Source organism: Chelonia mydas, chromosome 27 (genome assembly GCF_015237465.2).
Source record: "Chelonia mydas isolate rCheMyd1 chromosome 27, rCheMyd1.pri.v2, whole genome shotgun sequence".
Taxonomy (NCBI): Eukaryota; Metazoa; Chordata; order Testudines; family Cheloniidae; genus Chelonia; species Chelonia mydas.
The window spans coordinates 9,368,624-9,382,957 of NC_057860.1; the positions used below are offsets into that span (position 1 = coordinate 9,368,624).

Sequence of the window (14,334 nt, forward strand, 5' to 3'; positions counted from 1 at the left end):
CAATTCTATTGTCATTTTCTCTTTGCACTGGGAACTGATTTGCCCGAGATATAAAGGGAGCAATGTTGAGAAGGGTAGCTTCAGACTAGTCTTCATGTGAATGGTACAAACACACAAAGAAGATATCTCGATGCTGGTAAAAACTGCATTTTTTTGCTGGTGTTACATTTATGATGAGAAATCCCTGAGGATTAATTCAGAGCCTAAAACGCTCTCCTGATCCCACCCAGAGCTTTCTCAGCATTATCAGGATACTATTCCTGGTTTAGATTTCCAGAAAACCCACAAGATCCTCATTCCACCCCGTAAAAGAGCTGTAGGTTGGAGCCTCAGAGACGTGGCGGGTCCTTCTCAGAGCCTGGTTAGATGCATTATCTCGCAGCCATGTGGTTCTGGTAAATGCATTTCCATCCATCTCCCTGAAGTGGAGAAGACACTCTGATTAACACTCAGGAATGAAGTGTTCATCAAGGTCAAGAGAACAAGAGCTCTAATGGGGAAGGGGGCTCCTGGGTTCCTTTTAGATTCATTAATATTCCCATGCAGGGAAATAAATTTTCAGGAAGAATTAGTGGTTCCTATGGAGAAGGCAAAGAAACGGCAGCTGGTTGCATGGTGAGGTTAAGCATTTACAAACAAAAGCACCTGCTCTCCAGTGCTCGTTTCTTTTCCCAGGCATGGCAGAGAACCCATGTATGTGAATGCAACATGCCTGTGTCATGATGCCTTGCAAGGTCAAAAGTGGACTTGGCTGTGAGTCTTTACACAGGTCTCTTGATTCAGGAAGGTACTGGAGCATGTTCTTAATTTTAAGCATATGAAGTCTGTGAAGTAGCAGCTGTGTACCAGGAGTAACGGTATTGAAATCTGGAGTTACACAGGCAAAATAGGAGTACTTGCATTCAAATGGATTGTGATGTAGGTAGGGTTGCCAACTTTCTATTTGCAGAAAACTGAACTCTCTTGCCCCGCTCCCTGCTCCGCCCCTTTTCTGAGGCCACACCTCTGCTCACTCCACCCCGCTCCCTCCGTCGCTCGCTCTCCTCCACCCTCGCTCATTTTCACCGGGCTGGGGCAGGGGGTTGGAGTGTGTGGGGGGGTGAGGGCTCCAGCTGCAGGTACAGGCTCTGGGATGGGGCCGGAGATGAGGGGTTTGGGGTGCAGGAGAGGGCTTCGGGCTGGGGCAGGAGTTTGGGGTGTGGGAGGGGGCTCCAGGCTGAGGCAGGGGATAGGGATATGGGAGGGGGTGTGGGTTCTGGGCTGGGGCCAGAAATGAGGGGTTCAGGGTGTGGGAAAGGGGTCTGGGATGGAGCAGGGGGTTGGGGTTTGTGGGGGTAGAGGTGAGGGTTCCGGCAGTGGGTACAGGCTCTGGGCTGGGGACTGTGGGCTCTGGGGTGGGGCCAGAAATGAGGGGTTCAGGGTGCGGGAGGAGGATCTGGGCTGGGGAAGGGGTTGCAGTGCAGGGGGGATGGAGGCTCTGGCTCGGGATATGGGCTCTGGGGTGGGGCCAGGGTTTGGGGTGCAGAAGGGGGCTCCGGGCTGGGGCAGGGAGTTAGGGTGCAGGAGGGGATGCGGGATGTGTTCTCCAGGTAGTGCTTACCTCAGGCAGCTCCTAGGAAGCTGCCGGTATCTCCCTTCAGCTCCTAAGCTGAGGCGCGACCACATGGCTCTGCGCGCTGCCCGTGTCTGCAGGAACCACCCAGTCAGCTCCCACTGGTCACGGTTACTGGCCAATGGGAGCAGATGAGCTGGCGCTGGGGGCGGGGAAACCGTGCAGAACCCCCGTGTTCATCCCTCCACCTAGGAGCCAGAGGGAGATGCCAGCAGCTTCCCGGGAGTCACGCGGAGCCGGGTAGGGAGCCTGCCTGCGCCGTCGACCAGTCTTTTAACGGACCAGTCAGCAGTGCTGACCGGAGCTGCCAGGGTCCCTTTTCGACCGGGCTTTCCAGTCAAAAACCGGACACCTGGACACTTTGATCTTTGGATACCAGTCAATCCCCAGAGTCTGAAGGTGAATGAGCCTCTGCGTGACCGCACTTGGAGAAGGATATGGATCCCTGAGACAACTCCCAGCCTTCTTGCTTTGCAGGCTGCTGCCCCGCTCAGCGGATGAGCTCCTGATGCCTCCTACTAGGGGGCTTCTCGCACCTCCTGAGTATTTTCCCAGCAATTGTGACTAACTCCTAATGGGGCTAATTTCCCAGTCTGCTGAGAAAATGTACACTAATAGCTGCCTTCATTCCTCATGCAAATCAGGCATACGCTGGTCCCTGGAACAAAGAGAAAAGCACCTTTATGGAACAAGCGAATGGCAAAGCTTAGCAAGCACATCTGAGCACCAGCAGGTTGGACCTCTACCCCTAAAAGCTGTGGAGTGGATGCACACTTGCCACCACCCAATTTAAAGTGGAACATGCTGGGCTTGCTGCTGGCCAGTAATAATCCTTAGCTACCTTATGGGTCCCACTCTCTCTAGCTTACTTTGGTTACAGAGCAAGCTCTTTGGAGCAGGGACCAGCTTTTTGTTGTGTGTTTGTGCAGTGCCTGGCACAATGAGGAAGCCTGGGGCTCCTGGGTACTGCCACAATACAAGTAATAACAAAGGAAGGTAGCTATTATTACCCCCCCACACCACCATTTTACAAATGGGGAAACTGAGGCACAGAGCCACAATGACTCGCCTGAGGTCAGTGACCGAGTGAGGAATAGAACCCAGGTCTGCTGATGCCCCACTCCTGGGTTCTATTCCCTGTGCCCTGCTGTCCCCATATTAGGCAACTAAAAGTCGGGTCAGAAGGTGGAGTGGAAAGTGAGCGATGCCCACGGGCAGCTGTGAATCACAAGAGATCTTATTCCCCCTTTCATTTTGTTAAAGTGCTTTTAGTGCTGGGAAAAGGTGACTGACAGCCCTGAAGGCTGAATCCTCTGGGTTCCCAAAGGACAAATATGGGATCGGCAGCGGCGGGATGTGCTTCTTCGCGCCACACTCCCCCTCCATTGTACCGCACCCCTGAACTGGCATGGGAGTAGAGAAGTGTCTCTGAGGCCCATTCGCCTAGTGGCTCCTCTACCATCAAGGGGACCAGCTAGCAGCATTGGGGTGGGGGGCAGGTTCAGCCATGCGGAATCTGTTCACTAGTATCTGATCCAGAAGCCACCAGTTCACCAGAGTTGAAATATCCAGTTTTCTTGGGACCATAAGGTTCAAGGTGGTTTGCAAACTTCCTTTCCATGTCTGCCAATGCACTTCTGTTTAACCCTAAAAATCCACCCCGGGGACCAAATATGGGGTTTGACTTCTGATCCACCTCTGCAGTTGAGAATCTTTCCCCCACTCCACCACCACCAGATGAAGCTGCAAGATCTCTTTAATAAACTTTCCATAAGCGTACCATGTAAACATTGGAGCTTTGCAGTAATTCCCTATTAGCTTTGTATTTAATTTGGGATTTATGTACCAATATAAAAGAGAACAGCAATGGCAGAGAATGGGGCGGGGCACCTAGGAAATGATAGGCCAATAAACTGCTTTTCAGCTCTGGGAAATTGGTTGAGAGCTTTATAAAGGTCAGTTTAATAAAGACCAATTGGATAAAAATAAACGGATGGGGATGAGCCAGCAATGGTTCTGCCGGGTGAATCCTGCCTTTTAACCCTGCTGGAATTCTCAAACAAATAAAGGAAACAAATGAGGAAATGGATGAATGTAAATTATTCAGGACGCCAGAGAGTTTTTAGCAAGATCCCTCACATGACACTGTTACAGAAAAGTAACAACCACAGGGTGAGTGGTAGTTGAAGTGCTGGGGGAAGCATGGAGTAAAGAAGCGATAAAAGTGAGCGATCGGGGTGGGAATAAGGTCCCATTAATGCTGCAATAAACATGATGATCGGGTAAAGTGCTTGGCTACGGTGATGAAGGCATTATAAGAACCCAAACAGAATAGAATAGGTCGATCCCCAGCACTATCAGTATAGACAGGAAGAAACCACGTTTGAACAGTGCTCCTGGATTCTGTTTCCGTGTTGGACTTCTGGAGTGACAAGTTCAAGGACACGGTCAGATCCCATATGCACCTACATTGCGTTCCTATATTGCAACCAGGTACTCAACCTCAAAATCATTCATGGTGCTTGATGAGACCTTAATTACTATTACATGGAATGAGAGAGATTCTGGAGTGGGGCTGCCTCGGGCATCAGTGTTGGAAGTTCTCCTCTATCCCCTCTGAAGGGCTATGTTTTCAGATGACACCAAGCAGCTGTTAAGAGTGACAGAGGAAGAGTGACGGAGTCACCGGAGGCTTTGAAAGAATTCAGGCAAAGTGAGTGACTGGCCAACCAAGTTGGGCAAAATGTAAGTGCCAAATATGAGAACTCATTTGGGTTTCCCATGTATGCTGTGGAGTGCTACATTAGGCATGCACATCCTTGGGAGAGGATCTAGGGAAGATGCTGACAAGTTCAGAATTTGCTCAATGTGCAATGGCGGCCAAAGGCAAACAGGAACAGGTTGCGTTACAATGGGATATAAATTAGAAAATATTATAGCATCCCAGGTAGATCCATGTCCAGAAACCTACGTCTCATTCTGTTGACCTTAAAATAGCTGCTGCATTCAGGTCTGGACACACTGAAACAGCCATCGCACCCCATCCTGGTCACCTTCATCCTATTCACGTCACCCTTAATGAGAACATTACTGAACTAAAAAAAAGTTCAGAGAGAGGCAACTAAATTGGTCAGTTGTTTGGCAGGAGGCCTGATTAGAGAGAGTGTTTATTTGTTTTGCAATTAGCAATGTTCGGAGATTTTGAGATTTCAGTAAAAATTCTTCATTAGCCGTGCAGGGAGTTTAGAGATTCCTTAAGGATTCTCAGTGGGCAGCGTGCCCAGTGCTCTGATGCCTTTATGGGAGGCTCTCCCTCCTCCCTTGATGTTGGTGCTGAAGGCTTTAACTCTTTATGGTGTGAATGCTGCAGGATCTCCGTGAGGAGTTGCACCGTCACACCCTCCTCCTTCAGAGATTGGTTATAGCAGCAGGGGCAGGATACATGGGATAGGAGGCCAAACCTTCAGACTCCGCTGGGACCCCTGAGACATGATGAAAGCAAACAAACCATTATCCATTACTGCCTACAATAGTATGTAACCAATCTGCAACTGCTAGCAGGAAATATCTCCCGCGGGCGGTGGTGCGGCACTAGATGGGGAGGGCTCTGAGTTACTACAGAGAATTCTTTCCCAGGTGTCTGGCTAGTGGGTCTTGCCCACATGCCCAGGGTTCAACTGATCGCCATATTTGGGGTAGGGAAGGAATTTTCCCCCAGGTCAAATTGGCAGAGACCCTGGGTTTTTTTCCCCTTCCTCTGCAGCACGGGGCACGGGTCACTTGCAGGTTTAAACTAGTGCAAATGGTGAATTGCCTGTCACGTGAAGTCTTTAAATCAAGATTTGAAGACGTCAGTAACTCAGCCAGAGATAATGGGCCTATTACAGGAGTGGGTGAGGCAAGGTTCTGTGGCCTGTCATGTGCAGGAGGCCAGATTAGATTATCTTGATGGTCCCTTCTGACCTTACAGTCTATGAGTCTATGCTGCCCAAACCCTGCCCTGTGCTCGTTCAGGCCATCACAACATAAATGAACACTTCCACACATCCGTATGCACTCACGAGCCTGCTTTTGCCCCCTCCCACAAACACAATGCATGCACACACAAATAAATAATCTCACAAACAAGCAGCCCAATTCCATCCTCGAGCAATCCCTTGCGGGAGCACCACTTAAGTCACTGGCCAAATTTGGCCCAAGGATTTTACACACATAGTTAAGAACCTAAGAACACAAGAATGACCCTACTGGGTCAGACCAAAGGTCCATGTAGCCTGGTATCTTGTCTTCCGACAGTGGCCAACGCCAGGTGCCCCAGGGGAATGAACAGAACAGGTCATCATCAAGTGATCCATCCCCAGTCGCTCACTCCCAGCTTCTGGCAAAGTTGTCTTCCTATGCACATGTAGTACATATTCATGAATGAATATTCATACATGCACACGGGATGCATGCATAGACAAGCACATAGGGTGTGGCGCTATGTCAACCCTCCGTAACAAAGGCCAAGGAAATTTGGGGGACCGGCAGCTGAAATCGACTGAGGTCTGGGGATAACAAAACAGAGGGGGGCTCAGAGAGAGGTTCCCCCAAGACCAGCAAGTTTGATCATGAGAGTTTTGTGAAGCACTCCAGTTTTTGTGAAGGGTCTGGATAAAATTAGTAAGATTCAAAGAGGGACTGGATGTTTGTATGGATAGAAGAATATCCCATGATTAATGCTAACTGCAAGAGTTCTGGAAGGGAGATCGTGTTTCAGGGCTTAAGCCAATCTCTAACTAGTAGGGGTTAAGATGAAACCTATGTGGGGGTTTCCCACATATCATCCCATATCTGCTTACCACAGGGTTCTTGCACCTTCCTCTAGTCTAAATCATCTGGTGCTGGCCAATGACACAGACAGGATCTTGGGTTAGATGGACCAATTCATGCATTGCTTTGATCCTGACTTGCCAGTTTGGTTCTAGTCGCATGACAAGTTTGGGTCTGTATGACTAACTCCTGGCTAAGTTGGACGTAAGAGGGGATATGTAAAACGGTGCAAAATGGAGCTGCCAGCAAGATTTGCTGAAAATACCATGGATCAAGTGTCCTGGGGTTTGCAAGACTCAAATGGGCGAAATCCTGATGTTTATACTCTAATGCAAAATGCCCCATGATTTCACCAGGACTGCATAGGCACTTCCTTGGATTTGGCCCAGTGTCCAAACAAACACAAATATGGCAGGTGTGAACAAAATGGGACACTGGTGCCCCCTGTGTATGCACACAAACCAGCATGGGATTGAAGCAGATGTGCACAAGTGTGTACAAACAAATCTGCACAGACACCGTGGCCCCGATCTTCCAAGATATGTAGGTGCCTAATGCCCATTGGCATAATGAAATCAATGGGAGTTAGGTACCTAAATATCTTGGAGGACAGGAGCAGTCAGCCCACAAGCTTATGAGTCAAGGGTAGGGATGCAATAATCTGCTGGTGCATGCTAAAGGTCTGATCTGACACAATTTATCCTGGTAAAGGGTCTGTTAGATGCTAAGCATCTTCAACTTCACTGCTACTAATGGGGGTTTGGGGTGCTCAGCACTCCACAGGAACAGACCCTAGGGGCCTGCTAAGTTTTATAAGCAGACAGTTCTGCTTTTAAGCATCAGGGTTTCTTACCACAGGCCCTGATTCTGCAAACCCATCGGGCACATATTGAAGTTAAACAGGAACGGACGAAACTCCCTTCGGCCAGGACACTACAGGAAAAGGGGTGGGGGAAAGAGGTGGTGTTAGTGGGGGCGGGGCAGGGAAACGGGCAGGAAAGCAGGGTGAGGAGATCGAAACCCTGAAACATTTTGACCCAAGCAATAACTGTCTGTTAAAAAAAAAAAAGTTTTGGTCAAAAAAACATTTTTCATGGGAGCTGAGCAATTTTGGAAAATCTAGCTATTGGTATCCCAGCGGGAGCTGCTATAGGGAAGGGTGTTGTCGAAATCCAGCTCGAATTGTGGGTGCCAAGCCTTTGGAAGTCCACCCCTAAACTCTTAGAAAATCTCGCCCCATTCTCCCAGGCGTTCTCATTATCCGTGGGTCCCCATCTCAAAGGCACCCGTTTCTAACGCCCTCGTTCAACCCTTCCTGTTGCCTTCAAGGCCACAGTGAGCAGCAGCTGGGAAAACTTTCACCAAGGCTTCCCCCCACGCCCGCAGCTCGGTTGAAACCTGAGCTGTGGCCACTGTCAGTGACTGATTGATTCCAGGTCGAATGTGCCTTTTGAAAGTCTTCTGGTTTTAAAACCATTAAGGCTCCCTGGCTAATAAACCTGGGGATTTGCTGAAGTGGCTTGAGGTCCCATTTTCTCTGGAACCCATTTCCATGGCATGAATCACCCAGTGGAATGAACTCAATTAGTTCAGACAGTAGGCAGAAGATAAATCAGGGTCCCATTAGGAAACACTGAGGCTAATTGATGGCGCTGGCTGTCTCCCTTCTCTCCCCCACATGGAATTCACTTCAGAGCCGGAGCAGGAATCAGGAGCTGTCTCCCCTTTACCGCTCCCTTTTCGGAGAGACACATCACCGTGCCATCAGCCCGGTCGCCAGCCTCGACTTTTAACAAATGAACTGGAGCTGCCAGCATTTGCACAGACAGATAACAGGGTAGCAGGGATGAAAAAATACCGGGGAGACTCGAGTCGTTTTTATATTTGAAGATTAGCGAGGAAAAAATTGTGAGCATTCCAAGAAAGCCAGATCTTCCCTTCCTTTAAACAAGACATATCCCTCCCAGCAACCCACTCTGCTCTCTCCGCCTTGAAATGTCTCATGCAACCCTACAACAGCACCTCCTACGGGCACCAGACGCTTCTGCTTTCCACACGCACACTGTCATACATGGTCCGCTTTCACAGGGCTTTCAATGCACCTCGTTCTGTTGACAGCGACTCCTGCTGGTAGCAGGGAGGAACCGACCGCCACCTTTCACACACATCCCTATGGGCTCCTCACTAGCCCTCAGTCTGGTGAGAACTCAATAAGGAAGATCTGCCTCAGATCACAATAAGAACATAAGAATGGCCCTACTGGGTGAGACCAAAGGTCCATCTAGCCCAGTATCCTGTCTGCCAACAGTGGCCAGTGCCAGGTGCCCCAGAGGGAATGAACAGAACAGGGAATCATCAAGTGATCCATCCCCAGTCGCCCATTCCCAGCTTCTGACAAACAGAGGCTAGGGACACCATTCCTGCCCATCTTGGCTAATAGCCATTGATGGACCTATCCTCCATGAATTTATCTAGTTCTTTTTTTAACCCTGTTATGGTCTTGGCCTTCACAACATCCTCTGGCAAGGAGTTCCACAGGTTGACTGTACACTGTGTGCAGAAATACTTCCTAAAGAAGAAATACTTCCACAATAAGGGACCAGTCTTGCAATCCCAGTATTGCCAACCCCAAATATTCCAAAATCATGTCACCAAAAATCACGAGATCCGCTTTACAATCATGAGACTATGTACAAACAATAGATGTGGGGCTCTTTTTATTTGCCTTCTGCTTTTTGAGACTTTTGGGTACCCTGGGGTCACATTTTGAAGCTTTCTCCACAGCCACGAGGGCTAGAAACTTAATTTTTCTTTAAGAATGAAGGCTGAAATAATCACATATCCACTTGACTCCAGCAGCTGGGGCTTTAAGGAAGACAATAATTATCATGAGACTCACGATAATTGGTAACGTTGCACTCCTTGTGCACCCCAGAACTCCCATTCCATTAAAGTTTTGGGTGTGCAAAAATAACGTTTTCAGTGTGAAACTCACCTCTGTAAGAAGGGCAGCATAACACTTAGGTACCACTTAACTCCTGGGGCCCGAATTTTCTAAAGAGCTCAGAATGTTGGATGCATCTTTAGGTGCTGAGTGTTTTTGAAAATCTGGCCCTTGTTTGGGTGTCTAAGTGGGAGCTGACGTCTTTTGAAAATGCAGGGCCGGTTCAGGGTGCCGAGCCCTTAAAAACTTGTACCTCAGCTCTTTCCAAAATTTGACTGGCGCTGGAAAATAACGTCGACGTTCATTTTGGTCTTGAATTGGGATAAAGAGTCGAAACAAGTTTTGCAAACCGGAACGGTCCAAAACGTTTCAATTCAAAAATGTCGAAACAAACCATTTGAACATTTTCGATCGAAAGAGCTTGATCGGTTTTTAATGGAAACGAAATGCCGACTGCAACCAAAATGTTTCATTTTCAATGGCCATGTCAGCTGAAAATGACAGTGGAAGTTGAACTTCGGTTGAAATGCAGCGCTTTGGCTCAAAATGCAGCTTTGGAACATGCCATTGGCACTGATATTCTCCCACAGTTAGTTTATAGGAAACCATAATTTTTCATCAGAAGAAATATCCGCCGGCTCTCTGCAAGATTTAAGCATGACATTTGTGGTGCATCAAGCCCTATAAACCTTAAATACATTGGCTACTGCTGATGAAACCCACTACTGAGCATGTGTTAGGCTCCCACTCTGTGGCCAATCTACAGAGGATATGCTTCTGTTATAGCACCAGCTAAATAGGCTTCTTTCCTTAGCTCAAGTGGTAGCAGTTCATTATATTAGGTCTGGAGGTTCCCCAGCTCAGTCACTGGTATTCGGCCAAACTGGTAGCTGTTACTCTGTTCCTCTGCACAGGGGTTAATTTCATCCGGGGGCCTTCTTCAGAAAAGACATCTAATAGAAGTCATCAAAAAGGGTGTCTCTTTTGTTTGCAGTTTGTAGAATAAAAAATCCTTTTTTAAACATGAAGTCTCAAAAAAAATCTAATTATAGAGACCTTTCGCCCTTTCCCTGGTATTGACTCAGGAATAGCCTCACGTTATGGGTTGGAAGCTCCTCAGGAAACTGACTGCAGGCGTAGCTGGGGAATGATTTCTCCACTATGAGACACGGAAGGAAATATTCTTTGTGCTGAGGCTGCCAGGAAAGTTTCTGGGCTGGAATTCTCCCAAGAGCAGCCTCTATTGCCAGAACTTCAGCAGTTCCTGTGGTATATATAACGACGTGACTGAGACAACTCTATTTCTTTGTACTGTGCCCTTCCATCTCTGGGGCCTATGCTGGCTGCAGAGATCAGCAGCCATTTTGTGTCTGGTTCAGTGCAGACAGTTAGAGATGTGGAACAAACACTATGCTCTCTTTTGGAGACTTTACTTTTGTTCTTTCTTGTTTCATTGCTCTCCTTGTCTAAATTAAGTCTGTTGGGCTGAAAAGTATCTGTTAGCTGCATGGACTGGGAAACGGAAGACTTCCTGCTTCTGATCCAGCAAGGAAACGGCCTTTCCCATGATGTTATTTCACTTCTTTATCCAGTCACAACTGGCAGGTGAAAAATGATGCACAAAAATTGAACTTTATTTGAACCTCAGAGGTTCAGATCAGATTTGGAAGATCTGTGCTGAGGGGGTGAGGGGGGACACACTGACTCACCGGCTCCCATGCATGGCATGTGGTCTCTTGCCTCTTCTCACAAACACCCTGGTTAATTCTTCCGTACGGAAAACTTAACCTTAGCTAAATGACTGCTACACATTCCGATTTTCATAAACCTCCTGAGCTTTCCTTTCCTTTGGCTGATTTCATTGAGCCATCCAGGCCTTGGAAGGATTTTAATGATCATCCCTTCGGGGGCCCCACCAGTCAATATTTAACATTAGGCACATGGCGGGGAAGGTGTCAGTGGCAGCTGCTGGGGTCTCAGCTCACTGTGCCATATTTCCTGGTTGTCAGAGCACGCGGAGAAGACTTTATAGGGAGAGACGGGGTAGTAATAATGCGTCGGAAGGAGGGAGAGAGGGAGGGAATAACTGCCTCCAGAACAGAGGAGCGTTTATTCATGGAAGGAACAAAGGGGAGAATGGGGGAAGGAGATGTAAGGGGGAAGAGGAGGAAGAAACCCTTCCCCCTCCTCTGCTGACAGCCTCATCATCATCATTTAGTATTGCGATAGCACGAAGAGCTCCAGTCACGGACCAGGACCCTGCGGTGCAAGGTGCTGTACAAATACAGAATGAAGAGATGTTTCCTGCCCCCCCAAGTGTCCCCTCTTTCCTTCCTACTCCCTATCCTCTCCCCCCACTACCACCTCCTCTCCCATCCCTTTCTACCCCAATCTCCTCTCTTACCCCCCCAGATCTTTAAATGTGTCTATGACTTTAAAACGCTCCCTGGATGGAGTTTGAGTTGCATTTTGTGGGGGGGAGGCTAACAGAAGGGTTATTCACCCTGTGCCCTATCCCCAACCCTAGGGTGCTAAGTGATAGGTGCAGTAGTGATCCAAACTCTTCCTGGCAAGCGTGAGTGTCCCATCATTGCTAGAGAACAATTCCGTCTCCACAGCCCATTCATCATCTCTCTGATGAGGTGCCCGACCAAACGACCAGTTGTGGGGCTATTTTTTGTGACTTGGACCCCAGTGCAGGCTGAGAACTACCAACTTCCAAGTGCCTGTGTGTGTTTGCTCAGTCCCGGTGGAAAAGGGCCCCGGCCACTGACAAAGGGAGGATGATACCCTGTAGTCTCAGGAGGAAATCTGGATTCTGATCTCAGCCTCTCTCCCCATCACCACAGCCTTTGAGCACCTCACAGTTATTAACGTATTTCCTCTCACCACAGCCTGGTGAGGCAGAGCCACACTATCATCCCCCGGCACAAATGAGGCACAGAGAGGCTAAGGGACTTGCCTAAGGTCACAGAGGAGTTCTGTGGCAGAGCAGGGAAGTAAACCCAGGCCCCCAGAGCACCATGCTAGCGTGCAAACCATTGGACCATGGGTCCCCTCTAGTCTCCTTCTCTGATCCTGGCAAGCACTTACCTGTCCCTGCATCATGTGAAAAAAAGAGTGATCTCGTCGGGGCACCAAAGCTCAGTTTGTTAATGTCTCCAAGCAAGGTGCTCACATGCTACAGAGATAAGCACCACACAAGAACCTAGACACATACCCAGAAGCCCCTCTACAAGCACCTCCTTCAGATGATTGATTGAAGGGACCTGGGCTAGGAGCAGCTAGCCTAGGAGTTAGACCAATGGGTACAGGAGGTGTGGGGCACTGCCCATAAGCCATTGCCATGTTGGGTGAGTCTGTAAAGCTGGCAGGAGCAACACCTGGAGCTACAGGTCAAAACAGGTGGTTATATTTTAGAGCTGTAACAGACTGCTGCTCGGGGATTAAGTTAATTGTAGGAAGCCAGGCTGACGGAGAGTAAATGTTTCAGACGGCAGGAGGAGAAGGTACGAGCATTAATCTCGCTGATTCTGCTGCCACATCACCTCCCTGGGCCCGATTCTCCCTGGCCCTGAACCAGGGGGATTATTTACACCAGTGCAAAATGCTACCCAAGCAGAATGGGATCAGTTTACCCCCCACTTTGCAATGCCTCAAATGACTATGCAAGGTGCAGGGCAACTGAGAATCAGCCCCTCAGTGCTGATGCCTAGGGGAAGCAAGAAGCCTGCACTCATACAGCCCTCGGCCATAACAGCAAATTCACTGATCTTGCGGCGTTTCTGTTCAGTGAAAGGTGTCCAATACATATCACTCTCTGTCTGGGTGATTTACAGAGCCAAAGAACTTAAAGCACTTTGCAAAGAACGCTACATATTATTTTCCCCCACACAGAGAAAGTGAGGCACAGATAGATGAAGTGACATTCCCGAGGCCACAAAGAGAGCTCAGTGGCAGAGTTGGGACTAGCCCTTGGGAATCCTGATTCTCCGTCCCCTGCTCTGAGCACTAGTTCCTCCTGCCCTGGGGAAGTGAGTGTGCAAACACAGAGCAAGCAAGAGTTGAATGTATCAGGAGAGACTGGTGGTAGGAATACCAATTTGGACGTGTAGAGAGAGATACAGCCGTCTCTCTCGGAATCGACAGTGAGATGTCTCTTCTTCTTGGGGCGCTAGGAAGCTCAGAGAAAATGGCAAGGGAGGGAGAAGGAAAGATCTCTCTCTTTATACATATATATATATATATATATATATATATATATATATATATATATATATATATTCTATCTTAGGGGTTCTCTGCCTTGGGGCCATGACTCCCGAGGCGGTGCAAAGAGGTGTCAAGGGGTCATAGCCCACATTGCTAAATGAAGCGGGGTCCTGGAATGGAAAAGGCCGAGAACCCCTGTTTTCTACCCTGGATTAGTTTGACGCAGGAGTCGGCAACAGCCCTGCTCTTTATTATTAATATCGCCTCGCAGCCTCGGTGTTCCCACAGTCAGAGACAGTTCCTGCCGCAAAGAGCTTGCAGTCTAACCAGCCCAGACAGATAAAGGGCTGGGAAAGAGCTTGCAGTCTAACCAGCCCAGACAGATAAAGGGCTTTGGGGGGGAGGGATAGCTCAGTGGTTTGAGCGTTGGCCTGCTAAACCCAGGGTTGTGAGTTCATTCCTTGAGGGGGCCATTTAGGGATCTGGGGCAAAAATTGGGGATTGGTCCTGCTTTGAGCAGGGGGTTGGACTAGATGACCTCCTGAGGTCCCTTCCAACCCTGATATTCTATGATTCTATGAAAGAGAAACCGAGGCAAAGAAACTCCCCTGAGGTCACGCTGCAGCGCTGAGAAGAGACTACAGCTTCCTATTCGAGTGCTCTGGCCGACAGATGACTCCCCCCCAGCCCCAAGCTGGGCACCAAATATTTGAGGGCAGGGTGGATGTGCTGCTGTCCTAGGGCCTGGGGGGCA

General features: G+C 48.8%; 1 long non-coding RNA gene across 1 annotated transcript in view; it reads right to left on the minus strand.

The window, feature by feature from the left end:
* Positions 1 to 285: 285 nt before the first annotated feature.
* Positions 286 to 14,334, minus strand: part of LOC114019989 — a 35,077-nt gene continuing 21,028 nt past the window's right edge. Inside the window, exon 4 of the long non-coding RNA XR_003564931.3 lies at positions 286 to 419. This is a non-coding gene — a long non-coding RNA (uncharacterized LOC114019989). The remainder of the gene's footprint in view (positions 420 to 14,334) is intronic.